Here is a 16,657-nt window from a genome sequence, read left to right as displayed (position 1 = left end):
GTACGACAATATAACAATAAAACTAAATTGTCCCATCCAAAATTTTTATATACAAAAGGCTTTTGTCACACATTCATACTTTTACATTGCAAAATTTTATAAAAACGAAAATCTAATGTGAACCAAAAAATTTTTGAAAAAAGTGCTTATTAATTTCACTCTGTCCGTCCGTCTGTTTACAAAACTTCTACACCCTTGAAGATAGAAAGCTGAAATTTTATACGAAAATAGATTTTTACTAGAAACCCTTTTCCGTAGAACAAAATTTTCAGCTATCTCCCCTTCTCTAAAAGTTATACCCCCTAAAACCCTAAAAACGGCAGTTTTTACTATTTTGCTATTTATTGCAATGAAGTCAAATAGAAGAAAAATAGTAGCTAGCTTCTTCTATCGCGGCATACCATTTCTGAACTTTAAAAAAACAAAATAGCGTTTAAAATTTTTCATGCCGTTGTTCTTCTAAACCGTACGTTACAGGTTTATTCATAAATAGTTTATTTCGTTGGAAGAAAATTCTTTCCCATCTCCACCCGCTCTCAAGTTATCACCTCTCGAAATTTGTAAAATTTTAATATTTGGCACATATTTGGTAAAGCTAACGGTAAATTCCGTGCCATTTAAAAATAGAATTATTTTGCTTAATTCTCACAATTAACCCTTAAAAGCGAGCATCATGTGAATCCTTCTTTAAATTTGTAAACCATTCATTCTAAATGTATGCAAACCTAGAAATAGTTTCGTACATAAATGAAAAGAATTTTAATAGTGTGGTAGGTATACATAGAATATATTAATTAAAAGCAGTATCTTCATTTGTTGAAGGGTAAAGTGCTACAGTACAAACCATTGGTTTGACCAAACATTATTTAAAAGTAGTTTGCCAATTAAGGGTTAATGAAAACATTTTTTATAAATATTTTGAATTTTTTTTTTAATCTACAATAAATTTTTTAAGTAAATCAAATTTTTCTTAATATATACTAAATTTAATTTTACATTTTGCTTGATTATTATATTTATGGGTCTATGAATTTATATTAAAGATATTAAGATTTTTGTTTATATGAATTTTCATTATTTAAATTTTTTTCTACTAAATAGTTGTACCTACTTCCGTTTAATAAAATTATATAATATAAAAATTCTAAATATAAACTAAATATTTATGTATTTTATTGATTACATAGTATTATGAAGATATCAAGGTGATTTTTTAATTAGTGTTTATATACAAGCGATTTATATTTAGAAATTATTTTCTAAAAATAAAAATATATTAGCAATATAGCACATTAAAATGCGTTGGTGGGCTTTTAAATGGGTGTTGATACTCGTATACATTAGTCCTCAAAATACTCTAATATTCTCTATATACTTATGTGTATTATACACGAAAAGTTTTAAAGTATTTATGAATATTAGTGATAAGAATGAAAAACTGATAAAGCAATATGAATCATTAGTTTAATTTAGTCAGAAATATACATTAATATAAAATGTTGTAACATGCAACGAATATTCAAATTAACATCGATATATTCCAATATGTAAATGAAGATAACAGTGAAAAAAAATCTATAATTTGATTTCGAAAAATAACATGCTTTAAAATAAATTACATAATTTAATTTTTTGTTGTTTCTTCTATTAAATTACTTATGTGAATATTATATAGTGTTCCTGAGCTATACTCCCAGACATACTTGATTGTTCCTTTTCATGTTAATAAGAATATATTGACAACAACTTTTTATGATGGTTGAAATACTCAATCGTTTGAATGTTTTTCCCACAGTACCTATTTTAGTATGAACTTATGTCTCCCACAATATAAGTGAAGTGATCTTAGAAATTCAAAGTACACTTTACATTTTAAATATTTTTAAGTTAATATTTTTACAAATTTTGTTAATAAACCTGTAAAAATTAAGAATTGCATAGATTTTGTTTGTTAATATAAAAATGTTTATGTCTCTTTAACCTTTTAACAAGGTACACCTTGTAGCAATTTAAAAATGGCGTCAAATCTTTTACGTTTAATTTTAGCCCTTTTGTAAAAAAAAATTTGGAAAAATGTGCTAATTAATTTGACTTTATCACACCATCAGTCTGTTTGTGTGTCTGTTTATAATTTTCTACACTCTTTAAGACTACCAGCAAAATTTTAACATAAATAGGTCCCTACTAGAAACTTATTTCTGTAGAGAAAATTTCTACTTATCTCCCACCATCTGAGAGTTATATTCTCTCAAAGTACTCAGAATGCCATTGTTTGATTATTTATTGTATCGAAATCAGAAACATTTTTTAAATTCTGCTAACGCAGAAAAGTATTAACTGGCTTCTTCAACAGCGATGTAGTATAGCCAAATAATAAAATAACAAAATGCCCGTTCAAATTAACCGTTATCTGAAACACTTTTTCTTTTCGAGTTTTTGATATTGTTTTTCTTCTGATAGTGTGTTGTAAGGGTTTGAAATTTTTGGAGCTGTTAGAAAATAATAATTAAATAGTTTATTTGGAAAAGAAGAAAATTTTTCTTCTCCTCCATCCCTTCCCGAGTATTCTCGAAATATGTAAAATTAGAATTTTCGTTACCTTATATTTCCGAAAATAAAAGTTTTTCCAAATTTCTGTAAAAGCAAAACCTAACGGAAAACAACGAATTCAATCTTTATATTAAGGCCTCTTTTAATTTTTTCTTTTGGTCATCCTAAATGTATGCAAAAGTTTGATCACCATAATATTTTTATGTGAAAGTGAAAGTAATTTAATAGTAGTAGATTGCTTTTAAAAGCATAGTATTTTCATTTGTTCAAAGGAAAAGTGCTACTTTATAAATATTTTAATTTACAGGTAGTACGTGCAATGATATTTCTTAATTTTTCATTTACAAATTCTACAAATTAAGTAATAACAACTTGTCAAACAAATTTATGTATAATTATGCTATTAAAATTAAAATCTCAACATAAAAAATTGTGTAAACTTAAATTTTAGGGTCAAAATATTTTTTCATTATATAAACATATAGATGCACACTTTCCTCTTGTACAAAATTTATAATGGGCTCTTCTATATACAGGCATGAATTGAAGTATGTTTATAAATATTTTGTTGAACTTGTGTTTACTTTTAAAACTTATGTTTTTTTTGGTATATATATAATATTTCACATAGCCATTGGTGTACTATATCTGACAACAATATTAAATAAATATTTAATAACAATTTTTTTTCTTTTAAATGTTGTTTACCTTTATATTTAAAATTTAGTTCAACTTATTTAATTAATTAATTCGTAGAAAAATTTCATTAATTTTTTTATATGCAAACTATTTTTATTTTTTAATTTAAAATTAACCATAATCACCTATTTCTTTAAATATGAATTGTTTTCAACGAGCATGGGTTATTTTTAAGTGTTTTGTAAAGTTGTAGGTGCTTATAGTGGGATTTATATTCAAAAAATAATACCGGGAGAATAGCCCTAATTCAAAACAAAACTTTATTAATATTTTTTATGATATTAGAAAATTGGAATAATTGAAAATGGTGGGCCAGCTTGTTATTAGAAAGACAGTTCCCTTTTACAATCTAAATTAAAATTACAATCTTTGTTGAAACTCTATCACGTTTCTATAAGAAAAAATAAAAAATAAAGCAGATAAAAACGTGAAAATTATGTAGATATTTTCGGCTTTTTGTTACGAAATGAAATTTTGTTTAATAATAATATTAATCAATAACATTAAATTTGTAAAATTGTACACGAAGTATATATGTGAATGTACCAATATTCGTTCCAGAGGGAAAGAAAGTCTAAAAATAGGTAATCAAATAAAAAAATAATTTCCCACAATATAAATTTATTGTTTTCATGTTTGTGTATGGGATGAACGCTAGAATATTCTCTTTAATCTACAAAGAAGAAAAATCGATTATAGATTCATTGAAAAATTGTTTATAAACGACAAACACACATACACACACAATATGAACTGTTTGGTAACTTATAGAAATAATCAATAAGGAAAAAAACCAATATTTTCACATCAATTATTGTTCTAAGAAAATTTGACGGATTTTCATTTTTCATAAAAATTCTTCGTCATCGTTAACATAATTTAATAATAATTATTATTGTTCTCCTTACTTGCAATAAAGATAAACGATTCACTGGCAAACAACTATAAATCAAAAAAAAAAAAGAACACAATTTTTTTGGCTTTCGTTGAAAATTTGTTCTTACTTTCTATATTGCTATTATTGTTAACACCTAAACCAACACCACTACTCCCTCCTCCTCCTCCATTTCCGTAAGCGCCAACAATGTTACTATTTTGACGCAGTGAATTTCTTCTCTGATTCGAATTGTATACGCTAGACATTTAATTGTTATATAGAACGGCAAAATTTATATATATTTTAAAGTAATAAATTTTTTAACGAAAAAACAAATATTATTTTTTAATTGGCTTTAGAGAGATTTTAGAATTATTTAAATAAAAATAATAGTTCCGATGCACTTAAAGTAAACCGCCTTTTCTCTATTGTGTTATTGACAATTACTAAGCTAAACTATATAATGATAATGAAAAATTTGAAATTTATCACTGTTTTTTCTTTCCGATCAGCCTTGTATGTTAGAAAATGGGAAACTGTACATGTATATATGTAAATGATAATATCAAAGAATAAAAATATCGACATTATCTTATCTTCATAAATTGATGGCTTAAAATTTAATTGATAAGAGTTTTTTTTTTGATAATGACTATAATGGAGTCAATGTGTGATTAACAATGAGTTATTCTTGTCTCATTCAATTTTATTATTTCATAACATTCGATGTTTTATGAACTTACTTCCTTATAACTACTTACATAATGAAACCAAAATTTTGTGTCACTAATAAACACCTCATCTTAACGCGCACGGAGGTGTTAAATTTGAATAAAATTTCGGTATAAAATCATGTTGGGCATCAAGGGTAAGATCTTAATAAATTCCAGAAGTTGTTAAAAAAAGAGAATAAACAAATTAAAGATATATCTTCAGAGATAGCAACCCTCAACGTTATATACAAAATTAGAATACAAGCTATGTATGCTAATTGATTTTCGAAGCTCAAATTCTTGATACAAACATTAATAGATTTTTCACTACTTTCCTTGTGATATTGATATACATTTGTAATTTCGTAGTAATATAAACTCATTTTTCATAAGAATTCAATAGCGAATGTGAGTAAATAATCCCTCAGTTTAATAATATTATTCAATGTTAATTAAAACTCTTTACACTACCAAAGAAAAAAGATAAAAAATAAAGAGTGCTCGACAAGTGAGAAACAATTGAATTATTTATAATCATTGTCACTTAAATATGAGGAAGGAAGTATGACAATATTTTCCGAAATGCGGGCATTGTTCTTGCGTAAACGAACGGAACACATGCTAATTTTTTCCAGTTAACAGAAAATAAAAATTTTGTACGCTTTTTTCATTATGCCAATATTGGACAGCTTCTTTTGAATCGAATTATCGTGTAATACTTCTGACGATTCCCACGTATTTCCTTATAATGTAATTCTATTCACTTTGCGGGTATGTATTTAATAATCTTTTAGGTATATAATTGTGTGTATACACGAAATTGATTTTCACGTTGAAAACTAAAAAAAAATTGATGGATTAATGTCAATAAAAAATTATGTGTCATTAAAAATTAAAATAACAAATTTTGCAAAAGAAAAACCATTTAGAAAATTTTTCGAGAAAAATTCAAACAACAACAATAAAAACAAATAAAAATTTTATACCACACAAAAAGTTTTTAAGAATTTTGCTTTTCTTTGCATTAAAAATTTGTAAACTTTTACACGAGACTAAAAGAAAAATCATCAATTTTGTTTCGGAGGAATGTCGTCAAATGTTTATAAATATTTTTTGTATTCGCTATGAAGATGAAAGGAAATTCAAAAATAAATAACCAAAAATTGTAACATATTTGAACGTAAAGTTGATATTTTCAAATTTTGGGAACGATTTGTGTTACATGTTAGTTGTAAATATATTTAATATATGCATGTTTGTATTATATGTAGGTATATATACATGGTTTAAATTTAGATTTTAATTTATAATCAGATTTTCCTTGTTTAAGTACAGGGTCATGGGTAAATAACTAAAATGAGAAATAAACAAAGAAAATTTCTTCATACACCAGAGAAGACGGATGTTGTAGCCGAAAGAACGAGAAAATTTAAAATTTTTCTTCTCTAGCCAAATTGATCTCGAACCAGTGAGTGACCGGTTTTTGGACAGTCGCTCTATGAAGTGAGTTTCACAGGTACGAAGAAATTATAAGGAAATTTTTCCTCATATTGTTTAATATTGGAAGCATTATGTAGTCATAATTTATTGTGGCTTCATTTAAAATAACTTTATTTACACTATTTTATGTTTCAATTATTGTTTGCATGATTTTAAATAGGTTAGATCATGAAAGTCTGCTGAATCTTTTTCAATATTAGAAAAAAGTTCACTACAGGTTTTGTTTGCAAGTCTATAGGGTTGATTTGGATTGGCCTACGTCTTGAATGTCTATCAGGTTTTCGTTAAAGATTTTATATTAGTTATGGAAGGAACAATCAAAAGCAAAAAAAAAAACAATAATGAAAATTACAAAATTTTGGAATCGTAAGTTACAAAACAATTTTTAAACTGCATGAATTTTAATACAGAGTTTCTAAAACACAATAACAATATTTTTTAACTAATCTCATTACATTCAGTAGATGTTCAAAATTTCGTCACAATTTTCACTCCATTCCACTCACTTTATAACTCACTCGTACCTCTATACGATTAACATTAAAAAAATTTTCAGTAAGGTTTAAAAAAATGGAGCCTTTTTACTATTAAAGATTTAAGTTATGAAAGACAATTTTTCGCACTTCACTCAAAATTTTTTTCTACAAGAAACTTTTAAAATTTTGTTATTAAAACTTTAATTATTGTGTTCATGAATTTTAATACTATGGATAAATGTTTTAACAAAATTATTTTTCGGAATATTTCTGCAAAAATTATTAAAAACATTAAAATAAAATCTGGTATAACAACAGTTCAAGAAATGAATGTAAAATTAAATTTTTAAAATTAAAATTTTTCTTTAAAATCACAACAACAACGCGAGGATAAAAATGTATTGAAAATGGGATTATTGTGTCAGGAAATCTCTTCCTTCCATTTCAATATTTTATAATTTTTCCATAATTTTCCAAGAGAAAAAAAAAACTTTAAATATTTGTGAGATTTATAAATGAAATTTGAACGCGTACCTACTGATAAAATCATAATTATAATTTCGTTTTAAAAGTAAAACTATGAAGAAAATAAAATAAAATATCCTTTCAGGCGTGAATACACCTGAAAGTAATGAAAGTATTCAAATGGTTTCCATTCAATTGAAAATTATAGTTTTACACCTACATGTTCTGAAATATTCTAGGAACAGTATTTTATAATATTCGTACTCGTACTGAATGAGATTACTGCAATTTGTGTAATTTTAAAAAATTATTTTAAATATTTATAGACCGGCATAAACAATGGTATTAGTTTAATAATCCGAATACTGAGTAAATGTTTAAAATAAAAAAACTTCTCTTAAATTAATATTTTTAATATTTAATTTTAGTAACACAATAACATTTATTTTTTGAACATTAAAAATTCTACATTATTCAAAACTTTTCAAAAACGAATTTTATTACAATTTAAATGAAAATTGAGCACAATGGAATATTCTCTTTTAAAATTTCAAATTTAAAATTTCGCGTAATTTAATAAAAATTTAATTGAATGCAATATTAATACTTGCGTACTTTGCATTCATTCATTTGTAAAAAATATATAATATGGCCAGCAAACGATCGACCGCATGCATTTCTCAAACGAATTAAAAAATATACGAGTAGAAAAACTTGTATATAAAATTATGATGTGAAGGTTATACAAAATGAAATTTGTAGAAATTTCAGTAATCCCAGAAGAAATGTTTCTAAAAAGGCTTTCTCTTGCTCACAAAGAATAGAGAAAGAAAATATAAAATTCCAATTTTATATTTTCTTTCTCTATTCTCTATTATATATAAAATTTGACGAAAATGTCAAGCCCGCCTTATCCTGATCAACTTCTTTGTATACCATTTTCCCCAAAAATAGTTAAATCTGGTGCCGACAACGGACACTCATACATAAAAATTGGCTAAAATTGGTTTAGACAAAATTAAGAAATGCAAGGATAACCCGCAGTTCTTTAAAATAGTATGTTATCGAGAAAAAATCGATCTGTGAAATTCGAAGCGATAACAGTTCCCTTCTTAGAAAATTGGATATTTAATTGTTCACACGTATAGCAATAGGAATATCATTTTTATATGGCATTTTGTTTGAGGACACTTGAATTAGGTAAAAAATTGTGAACGCCTTTTGAACATGAGCAATCATGTTTTTATTATATTTTTATATTATTTAGAGAATATATGCGGTTTAATTTATTTTTCTGTCAAAATAATCACCTGATTTTTAAAACCCCATTTTAGTATTTCAACATTCCTAAATAGTACAAAGTTAACTTTTATACAGCTTCAATCATTTGCTATGAATGAGGAAGTATTCTAAATCAGAATATATTAAAATGGAATGTGAAGGCCATTGGATTAAGCATACTTTTGTATATTTAGTTTTTAGCACTTTTCCAAAAAATTTTTGAAAAAAAGTGCTTATTAGTTTCACTCTGTCCGTCCGTCCGTTCGTCCGTCCGTCCGTCCAATCGTCCGTCCGTCCGTCTGTCCGTGTGTCTGTTTACAAAACTTCTACATTCTTAAAGATAGAAAGCTGAAATTTAATACGTACATAGATCTTCACTAGAAACTTATTTCCGTAGAACAAAATTTTTACCTATCTCCCCCCCTCTAGAAGTTATACCCCCCCAAAACCTTAAAAATGGCCTTTTTTAACTATTTGTTGCAATGAAACCATAAGCATTTTTGAAATTTTGCAAACGCAAAAAGGCAGTGGCTTGCTTCTCCTACCGCGGTATACTATAGTTAAACTTTAGAAAACCAAAATGGCCGTTCAAATTTACCGTAATCTAAAGTCCTTTTTTTCCAAATTTTTGATGTCGTTTTTCTTCTAGACCCCAGCCTGTAGAAGCTTAAAATTATAGGAGCAATTATACACTAATAAATGCTTCATTTCGTTAGAAGAAAATTTTTTTCCATCTCCACCCCCTCTCAAGTTATGGCCTCTTGAAATTTGTAAAATTTGAATTTTTGACACCTTATATTTCCGAAACCGCAAGCTTTTTCAAATTTCTATAAACGCAAAAAGCTAACGGTAAATTCCATGACATTAAAAAATATAATTATTTTTCTTAACTCACACAATTAACCCTTAAAATCGAACATTATGTTAACCCCTCTTTATATTAATTTTTGCTTTATTTCAAAGACTGCATGTATGCATCATCCTAAATATATGCAATCCTAGAAATAGCTTTGAATATGAATGAAAATAATTCTAATAGTGTGATAGGTGTACATAGTGTAGTTAAAAGCAGAATTTTCACTTGTTGAAGGGAAAAGTGCTACAATACAAACCATTGGTTTGACCCAACTTTATTATTTTTTGTTTAGCACTCTTTCAAAAATATTTTGAAATGTGCTCATTATCAAAAATATTTTGAAATGTGCTTTTTCAAATTTCTATATATGTAGAAATTTATTTTAAGGGCAATCATCCTTTAAATTCGAGCGTTATATTAACGTCTCTTTAATTTTCTTTTTGTGTCATCCCAAATGTATGCAATTTTTGAAATATTTTAATATAATACGAATGATAGTAGTTTTAATAATGTAGTATATTGTTTTTCAAAACAGTACTTTCATTTGTTGGAGATCTACTTTACAAACCATTAGTCTGACTCTACTAAATTTACTTTGTTAATTATTATTACTATACCTTAACACAAAACTTATAACTAAATTTAACTAATGAATTATTAAGGACGGTTTTTAAGGCAAAATTTTTGAAAAAATTCATACCTTAAATTTTAAATAAAATTTTCAATGTTAAACACTGTATTGAATTTAGTTTGAAAACGTAGTTAATTTAGTAATAAATTTCCTTTGCAACTTAAGCCTAATTTACATCCCCAAAAGAGTCAATTAGTTACTTTTGAAAATTTTTAAATTATGCCGGTATACAACAATCAGCATCGTAATTACATTTTTATTATCAAAACCTATAGTCTAATCTACATAAACGCTGTACTGTGTATTTCAAGGTTTTGAAAAAAAAATTTAAAATTCTATTTTATCCTTACCCTATTCAATTTCATATAATGTTGTATTAATATTTTGACAAAGTTGTATACAGAAATATTTTATAAATCTATTAAAATTTTCTTTTTGTAGCATATTTAAATGAAAATTTACGTTTTATAGCATAGGATTTAAACATATATTGTATGCCATCATTATAAACTTTAGTACTTCCATTTTGAATAAAATGGGATTTAGATTTTATTTAGAATGAAATTCAATTTAAAGTCTTAGTTAAAATTTAACAAGGAAAGAATATATTATATACATTCTTATGTCGTGTAAATTGTAATTTGAGTCAATATTTCAGAGTGAAGTCGCAAAAATCAAGAAAAAACTTTCACAGATTTGGTGACTAGGCATTGCCGACTCAGGGTAAACCTAAGCAAATCGCATCTAGAATGTCTTGAGATTCTATGACGAAGAGGAGAAGACTTCCACGTCTTTTCTGTTGAAAACTTTGTTCTACAATAGTAGCAAGTTTCTGGTTGTCTTCGCCTTAGTGACAGAGGTATTTATATGAATTATTCATGATCGAAATTAATCTTATTTATGGCGTTTCTTGTCCATTATTTTTTTAATATAAAATCTTATAAACTTGGTTCAGGATTGTTAGGAAATTAATTGATTCAATTCACTTAAAATTTACAAATTTATAAGTGTTATGTTACACAACTGCTTGTTTTTTATTACATAACAATTTTAAATTTAATTGCTTTACTTTAACTTTTCAAATGATATTCAATATCAATCAGAAAAATATTCAGGATTAACTCCAGTATTATTTTCTGGTACACTAAGGAAATTAAATTTATTGCGTTAAAAAATTAAAAAGCCGGTAAGCGAAGAATAATTTACTCAAAAACTACTTAGGAAACAAAGGAAACCGAAAAAAAGTTCTCTAGTAAAAAAAATAATATTACCGACCTTAAATCCCCCTTTTTAAAAGTATATGGATAAAAAATTTTTTTTCTGTAATTTCTTTCCCATGATAGTTATTTAAAATACCGTAAATTTTAATTCTATTTTTCCCCCTTAAGTAATTTATAATATAATTAAATAACGCTTTTTATGTGATTAGAGTAAATTATATTCTCTGAATCAACGAGAAAATCATAAAAAAATAAAAATCTTTTGTCATTATTTTAAGACACAAAGTATTCAAACATGTGGTTCACGGATAATTACTTCAATATTATCACAAATTAATGTGGTTGTGTTGTAGTTTTCATTTTGTTACAATTAATTTACTTAGATAAAACATATAATAATGAAACCTATGTAGTCAATAACAAGGATGTATCGCTTGATTTTATTCATTTTATATTTTACGAGATGATTACCACGCAATTTCCTAATGGAACTCTAATGTATTTTATACATTAATTTAGAAAATTTTCAGATTTTACAAAAAACTTTTTCTTATGACTTGAGAACAATTAAGGAATTATAAAAAAAATCTGCTTTTAAAGTACTTACTCTAAAGTACGAACTGTTAAGTTTTGGCGTGTTATAACAAGAATTGTTGTAATAAAAGGGGAAGCCTTAATAGATATTCTGTATAAAATGTGATTTTCTGATGATTTCTAGCAAAAAATTATTCCAATACCTACGTTTATAGTATTGTAGTTCGACTTGTCACCAAATGGTAATTTCATTTAGGCCCTTTCAACTTTTCCTCGTTACACTACTAATTAAGAAAGGTAGTTACGGGTAGCGTCTCTTGTCATAATTTATTCCACAATTTTCACAATGTTATTCTCATAGAGCACTATAATTTTCTATTCATAATCTAGTCTAACTTCTTCAACTGCTTTTTCTAGGAAAATTGGATAAATAAATTCAATTTGGTTTAAATTTGTAAAACTTTCACTAAAATTTCGTTCAAGGAACGTTTTAAAATAAATTTTAATTTTTTTAGTAAAATTTTGTTCAAAAAAAAATTTATTGCCGTCTTATCAACTTAGTTTATCGCCAGTTGAAGGAGTAATTAAAAATATTTAAGAATAAATTCTTTATAAAATTTTATTATTTTAAATTTTAATTACTTTACATATTTTATTTATTATTTAATGGATAATAAAAGATTTCCATATATTTCATATAAAATATTTTGAGAAATGAACGCTTTTGTTATACCTTATAACAAATTTAACACTCTTTTAAACCAACATAAAACACATTACATAAAAAATTAATAAGACGAGAGAAAACACATTCACAATAATTAACACAATTCATATTTAATTCAAAATTTTATTATTAATTTCACAGATGCTTTATTTAATTATTACAGGTGAAATAACATGTGTATACCTAATTCTTATATAATCTGATAATGTATAAATATATAATATATAGTACAAATATATAAATTTATAATAATCTGCATATACATGTGTATATACTTTATAAATTTTTGAATGTTAATACACGTACGTTGAATTAGAAGTAAAGTGAAATTTTAAAATCTTTTGGTTAATTATCCTTGTGGGAACTTAGTGTGTAAGAACAACGGAATAGTGAAGAAACAAACATAATAATAAAATGATGAAAGAGCTAAAAATATAATTTATTTGTGTATATATATGTATGTTATTATATGTCATATATGCTTGAATATATATATGTATATATATATATATGTATATTTTATAAATTTTATTTAAATGTTATTTATATGTTATCCACCTATATTTTACCTAAAACATATTCCTTTATATTTGCCTACTTGCATTGAAATGACAAGCCACTAACGTCTGTATGTTATAATAATAATAATGTGTATATTATATATAATTAATGTATAAATTATGTTTACATAATTATGAAGTTCTAAATATAAGTTCTAAATAAAGTAATAAATATAGAAAATTTAATATAAGTTTAAAGAATTTAATATTAGCGGCTGTGGTGAAATAATAAGACAAAGTTCGAAATATTTCAAACATAGCTCATCAAGTATATATAGTGTTTAAAGTAATTAAGATTAGGAATGTGTGAGTTAAAAAACGATTGCCACCAGGAAATTGGACTGATGGCAATTTTTAAACTGGGTTGGACTTTATCTGTAATAGTTTCAGGATGTTTTGGAGCATCTGGAAACAGCAAATGTTTTGGAATAATTGAATATTTGGAATTGAAATTCGGCACATTATATTTATAGCTTAATATAAATATGTAATGTTTTAAAAAAATAATTAAGTTAGCAAATTTCATTCTCTATAAAATAAGCCATAAATTTCGGAACTCAACGTTTTCATTTACAATCAGTTTTTATCCAATAATCTAAATACTCACTCTAAATTGGTGAGGTTTAATCTACTAATTAAATTAAGTCACAAAATTGTGTTTGAGTTCTTTAATAGACCCATCTTAAAGTTAATTTTATATTTTCCAATTTAAACGAGTATGTGTAACTTTTTTTTCCAAGAAAAATTTACTTAGAATTTATGAACTTTTATAGAAGTCTCCGTGGCATACCAACATTTTGTTATTTAATACAATCTGTATCATTTCCACCAAAAAATTTGTTTGTCTTTTTATTTGTTTCACCTAGAATGATAACAAAAACAAAAAGTTTGAATTTCTTATCTCGAATTCCAATGAAAATCTTAATTTCCTTAAATCTTGGCAAATGAATGAAAACTTAATGATTCTATATAAAAATTTTCAAAATTTTTTCTTTCTTGCTTTTCTAATTTACAAATAAAAAAAATAATAAAGAAAAAAGTTTTGTAAAAAAGTTTTTGTGTTTTTTATTTTATTTTTACAATTAAAAGAAAATTCATCAAATATTTAAAAGGAAAAATGAAAATTCTTTGGTTAATGGACGACTTTTGAAAGTGAAAATAAAAAAATTTCACTTTTAATACAAAATTTTTTCTTTTCTTATTTTCTCAAACTAAAAATTTTATTTCACTATGTTTTAAAGAAAAATATTATTTCTTATAATTAGGCACTTTCAACTTTAATATTTAAGGACGTTTTTGAGTATTTTAATTAATTAATTCATTAAAATGTGGATTTTTTTTTTCAAGTTCGTGGTTGCGTTCTTTATGAAAGAAAATGGTTTAATGACGTGTACTTTGTCATAACTAATAATTGGAGGAGCTTTGAAACGCAATTTGTAAGAAACTTATCTTGTGGAGATGGGGTAGCTAAAGTTTTGCGAATACTATTAAAATTCGAAATGAAAAATAATATGGAGAAAAAAATCTTATTTGTTGAATAATGTAATAATTAAGTGTTGTAATTTATAAGTTATTATGTGAGATGAGGTAAAAAATATTTTTCAATTTCGAAAACCAGCCCTAAGTGTTTTTATAAGCACTATTATTAGAGAATATTATGTGATGCTATTTAAATACAATATTTATGTTACAACACTGATGAATCAACTTATTAGTATGTATATAAATGAAAAAGTTATAGAAGAAGTTGGGAATATGATAGTATGAACTTATCGGTTCTTGATATAAGTTCACATAATTTGTATAGGAAATCCTTCAGGTTATATTTGCGGCATAATGCACTTTCAGGTTATAATGCAGTTTATTACAAAAGTTGCAGTTTATTACAAAATTCTTTCAACGGATAGCAAAGAAAATATTGATAGTTTTGAGTAAATCCTCTAATTATTATGTGAAATATAGTTAAAAATATCAAATAGAACTGAATAATTTCTTATTTTATTAATTCATCACATTCACCAATTTAAGTCACAGATAACTCGGTTTATTCAACATATAATACCACACAGCCAAACCCAGAAATTAACCAAAATCTAGCTATAAATAATTATTTTATACGTTTTTATACTGTAGAGATGTGTAAAAAATTAGAATCTTACCATTGTATGCAATATGATCGATATAAATTCGAGGAAAATTCGAAATAAATGAAAAACCGAACTTAAGATTTCATGTGTGAATTTGTTTTCAGCTGTTGTGAGTTTGTGTTAACATTAATTCAAAATAACAAGTATTTGGTGTGATAAATTGAGAAATATTGCATATTTTTGGGTGTTCCACTTAGTTAAGAAGTATTATAGTAATAATGCAGTGAATAGCGTATGAAAAAAATTTTTTTACTTAATTTACATTTGAAAAATTAATTACAGAAGTATCTTAGCTTTGAGGTATTTTTTAGGTTCAATATGCAGAATGCAAATACAATATCATTATATTGGTATATACTAGACGAACATTGTATATTTAATATGTAATAAAATATTTGTGGGCTGCAACGACTTTCATTGACGGCTCTTGCTTAGTATTTAGTATAAGTCAACAATAAGGTAAAACCAGTGTAGTCAACAATATTGATTGTACATCCACACTTCAAGTATTCCGTTTAAGATTTTCCGTTTAAGATATGACTGAAAAGTGGAAACAGACGTTGCGTACCTTAATGTTTTGATTAAGATAATAATTTTTTTTTCTATTTTTTATTTCATTATAGTGCTACAGCTCCTTGCGTAATATTCATAATATGTTATTAATGACCCTTTAAACATAGACAATAACCGTAAATAAAAATTCTCTTAATGAAAACAAAAAAATATTTTTTTGCGGTACCTGTACACGAATCACACGTGTATTACGTTTTAATTAATTTGATTGAAATTTTATTATAAATTATATTAGAAAAGCTAAAATATAATAGCAATTAATGAAAATAATTGAATCACATATTAGAGAACATAATAATAAATTCAATTTTACCTTAGCCTCCACATATTGTACAGGCTCACTTTAGTATTCTTAAAATGGTATTTTTATAAGTCCCATAAATAACAAAAAAAAATGTTTCAGAAGAATTTTTACCTTTAATTAATATCATTAAAATTATAAACACGTTTTCGATTTGGTTTCCAATATGTTTGGTTTTGGCTGAGCGAAATTTTCCACAAAAATTATAAATCAAAACTTCTCGATATTTTTATATTGAAAATGACAACTACAAAAGTCAAGGAGAAAACAAAAACAGAAAATCTACTTCCTTTCCCTGGAAATCTTTTTCTTGCTTCTGTTATTTGTTAAAGAAAAAACAACTGAAATGAAAATTTATTGTTTATAGCATGACAATAAAATAAAAACAAAAATCATAACAAAGTTGAACAGAAAGAATTTTAAGAGGCGGGATGGTGTAGGAGGAGAGAGGAGTCAGGTAAGCAAAAACAGGTAAATTTTGTTTTATTTTTCGGCTTTTAAATAAATACTGTAAGAAAATTGAAACAAAACAAAAACACGAATAAAA

General features: G+C 25.3%; 1 protein-coding gene across 4 annotated transcripts in view; it reads right to left on the bottom strand.

Annotated features, from left to right (window-relative positions):
* LOC129611020 (potassium voltage-gated channel subfamily H member 8) overlaps positions 1–16,657 on the bottom strand; it is a 179,354-nt gene that overhangs the window by 95,478 nt on the left and 67,219 nt on the right. The window contains exons 1-2 of one of the 4 annotated variants that reach the window (XM_055523924.1): positions 4,254–4,301; positions 4,158–4,191 (exon numbers count right to left, since the gene is read on the bottom strand). The exons of 2 other annotated variants lie outside the window; for them this stretch is intronic. The gene's annotated coding sequence lies outside the window, so the exon portion shown is untranslated. Of the gene's footprint in view, positions 1–4,157; positions 4,192–4,253; positions 4,383–16,657 lie in introns of those variants that run through there. One more of the 4 variants, XM_055523925.1, reaches the window with a different exon arrangement.

The sequence above is a fragment of the Condylostylus longicornis genome, unplaced genomic scaffold (genome assembly GCF_029603195.1).
Source record: "Condylostylus longicornis isolate FDR11 unplaced genomic scaffold, ASM2960319v2 ptg000048l, whole genome shotgun sequence".
NCBI lineage: Eukaryota > Metazoa > Arthropoda > Insecta > Diptera > Dolichopodidae > Condylostylus > Condylostylus longicornis.
Note: the sequence above shows the minus strand (reverse complement) of the source record. Positions and strands in the feature narration are given on the sequence as shown.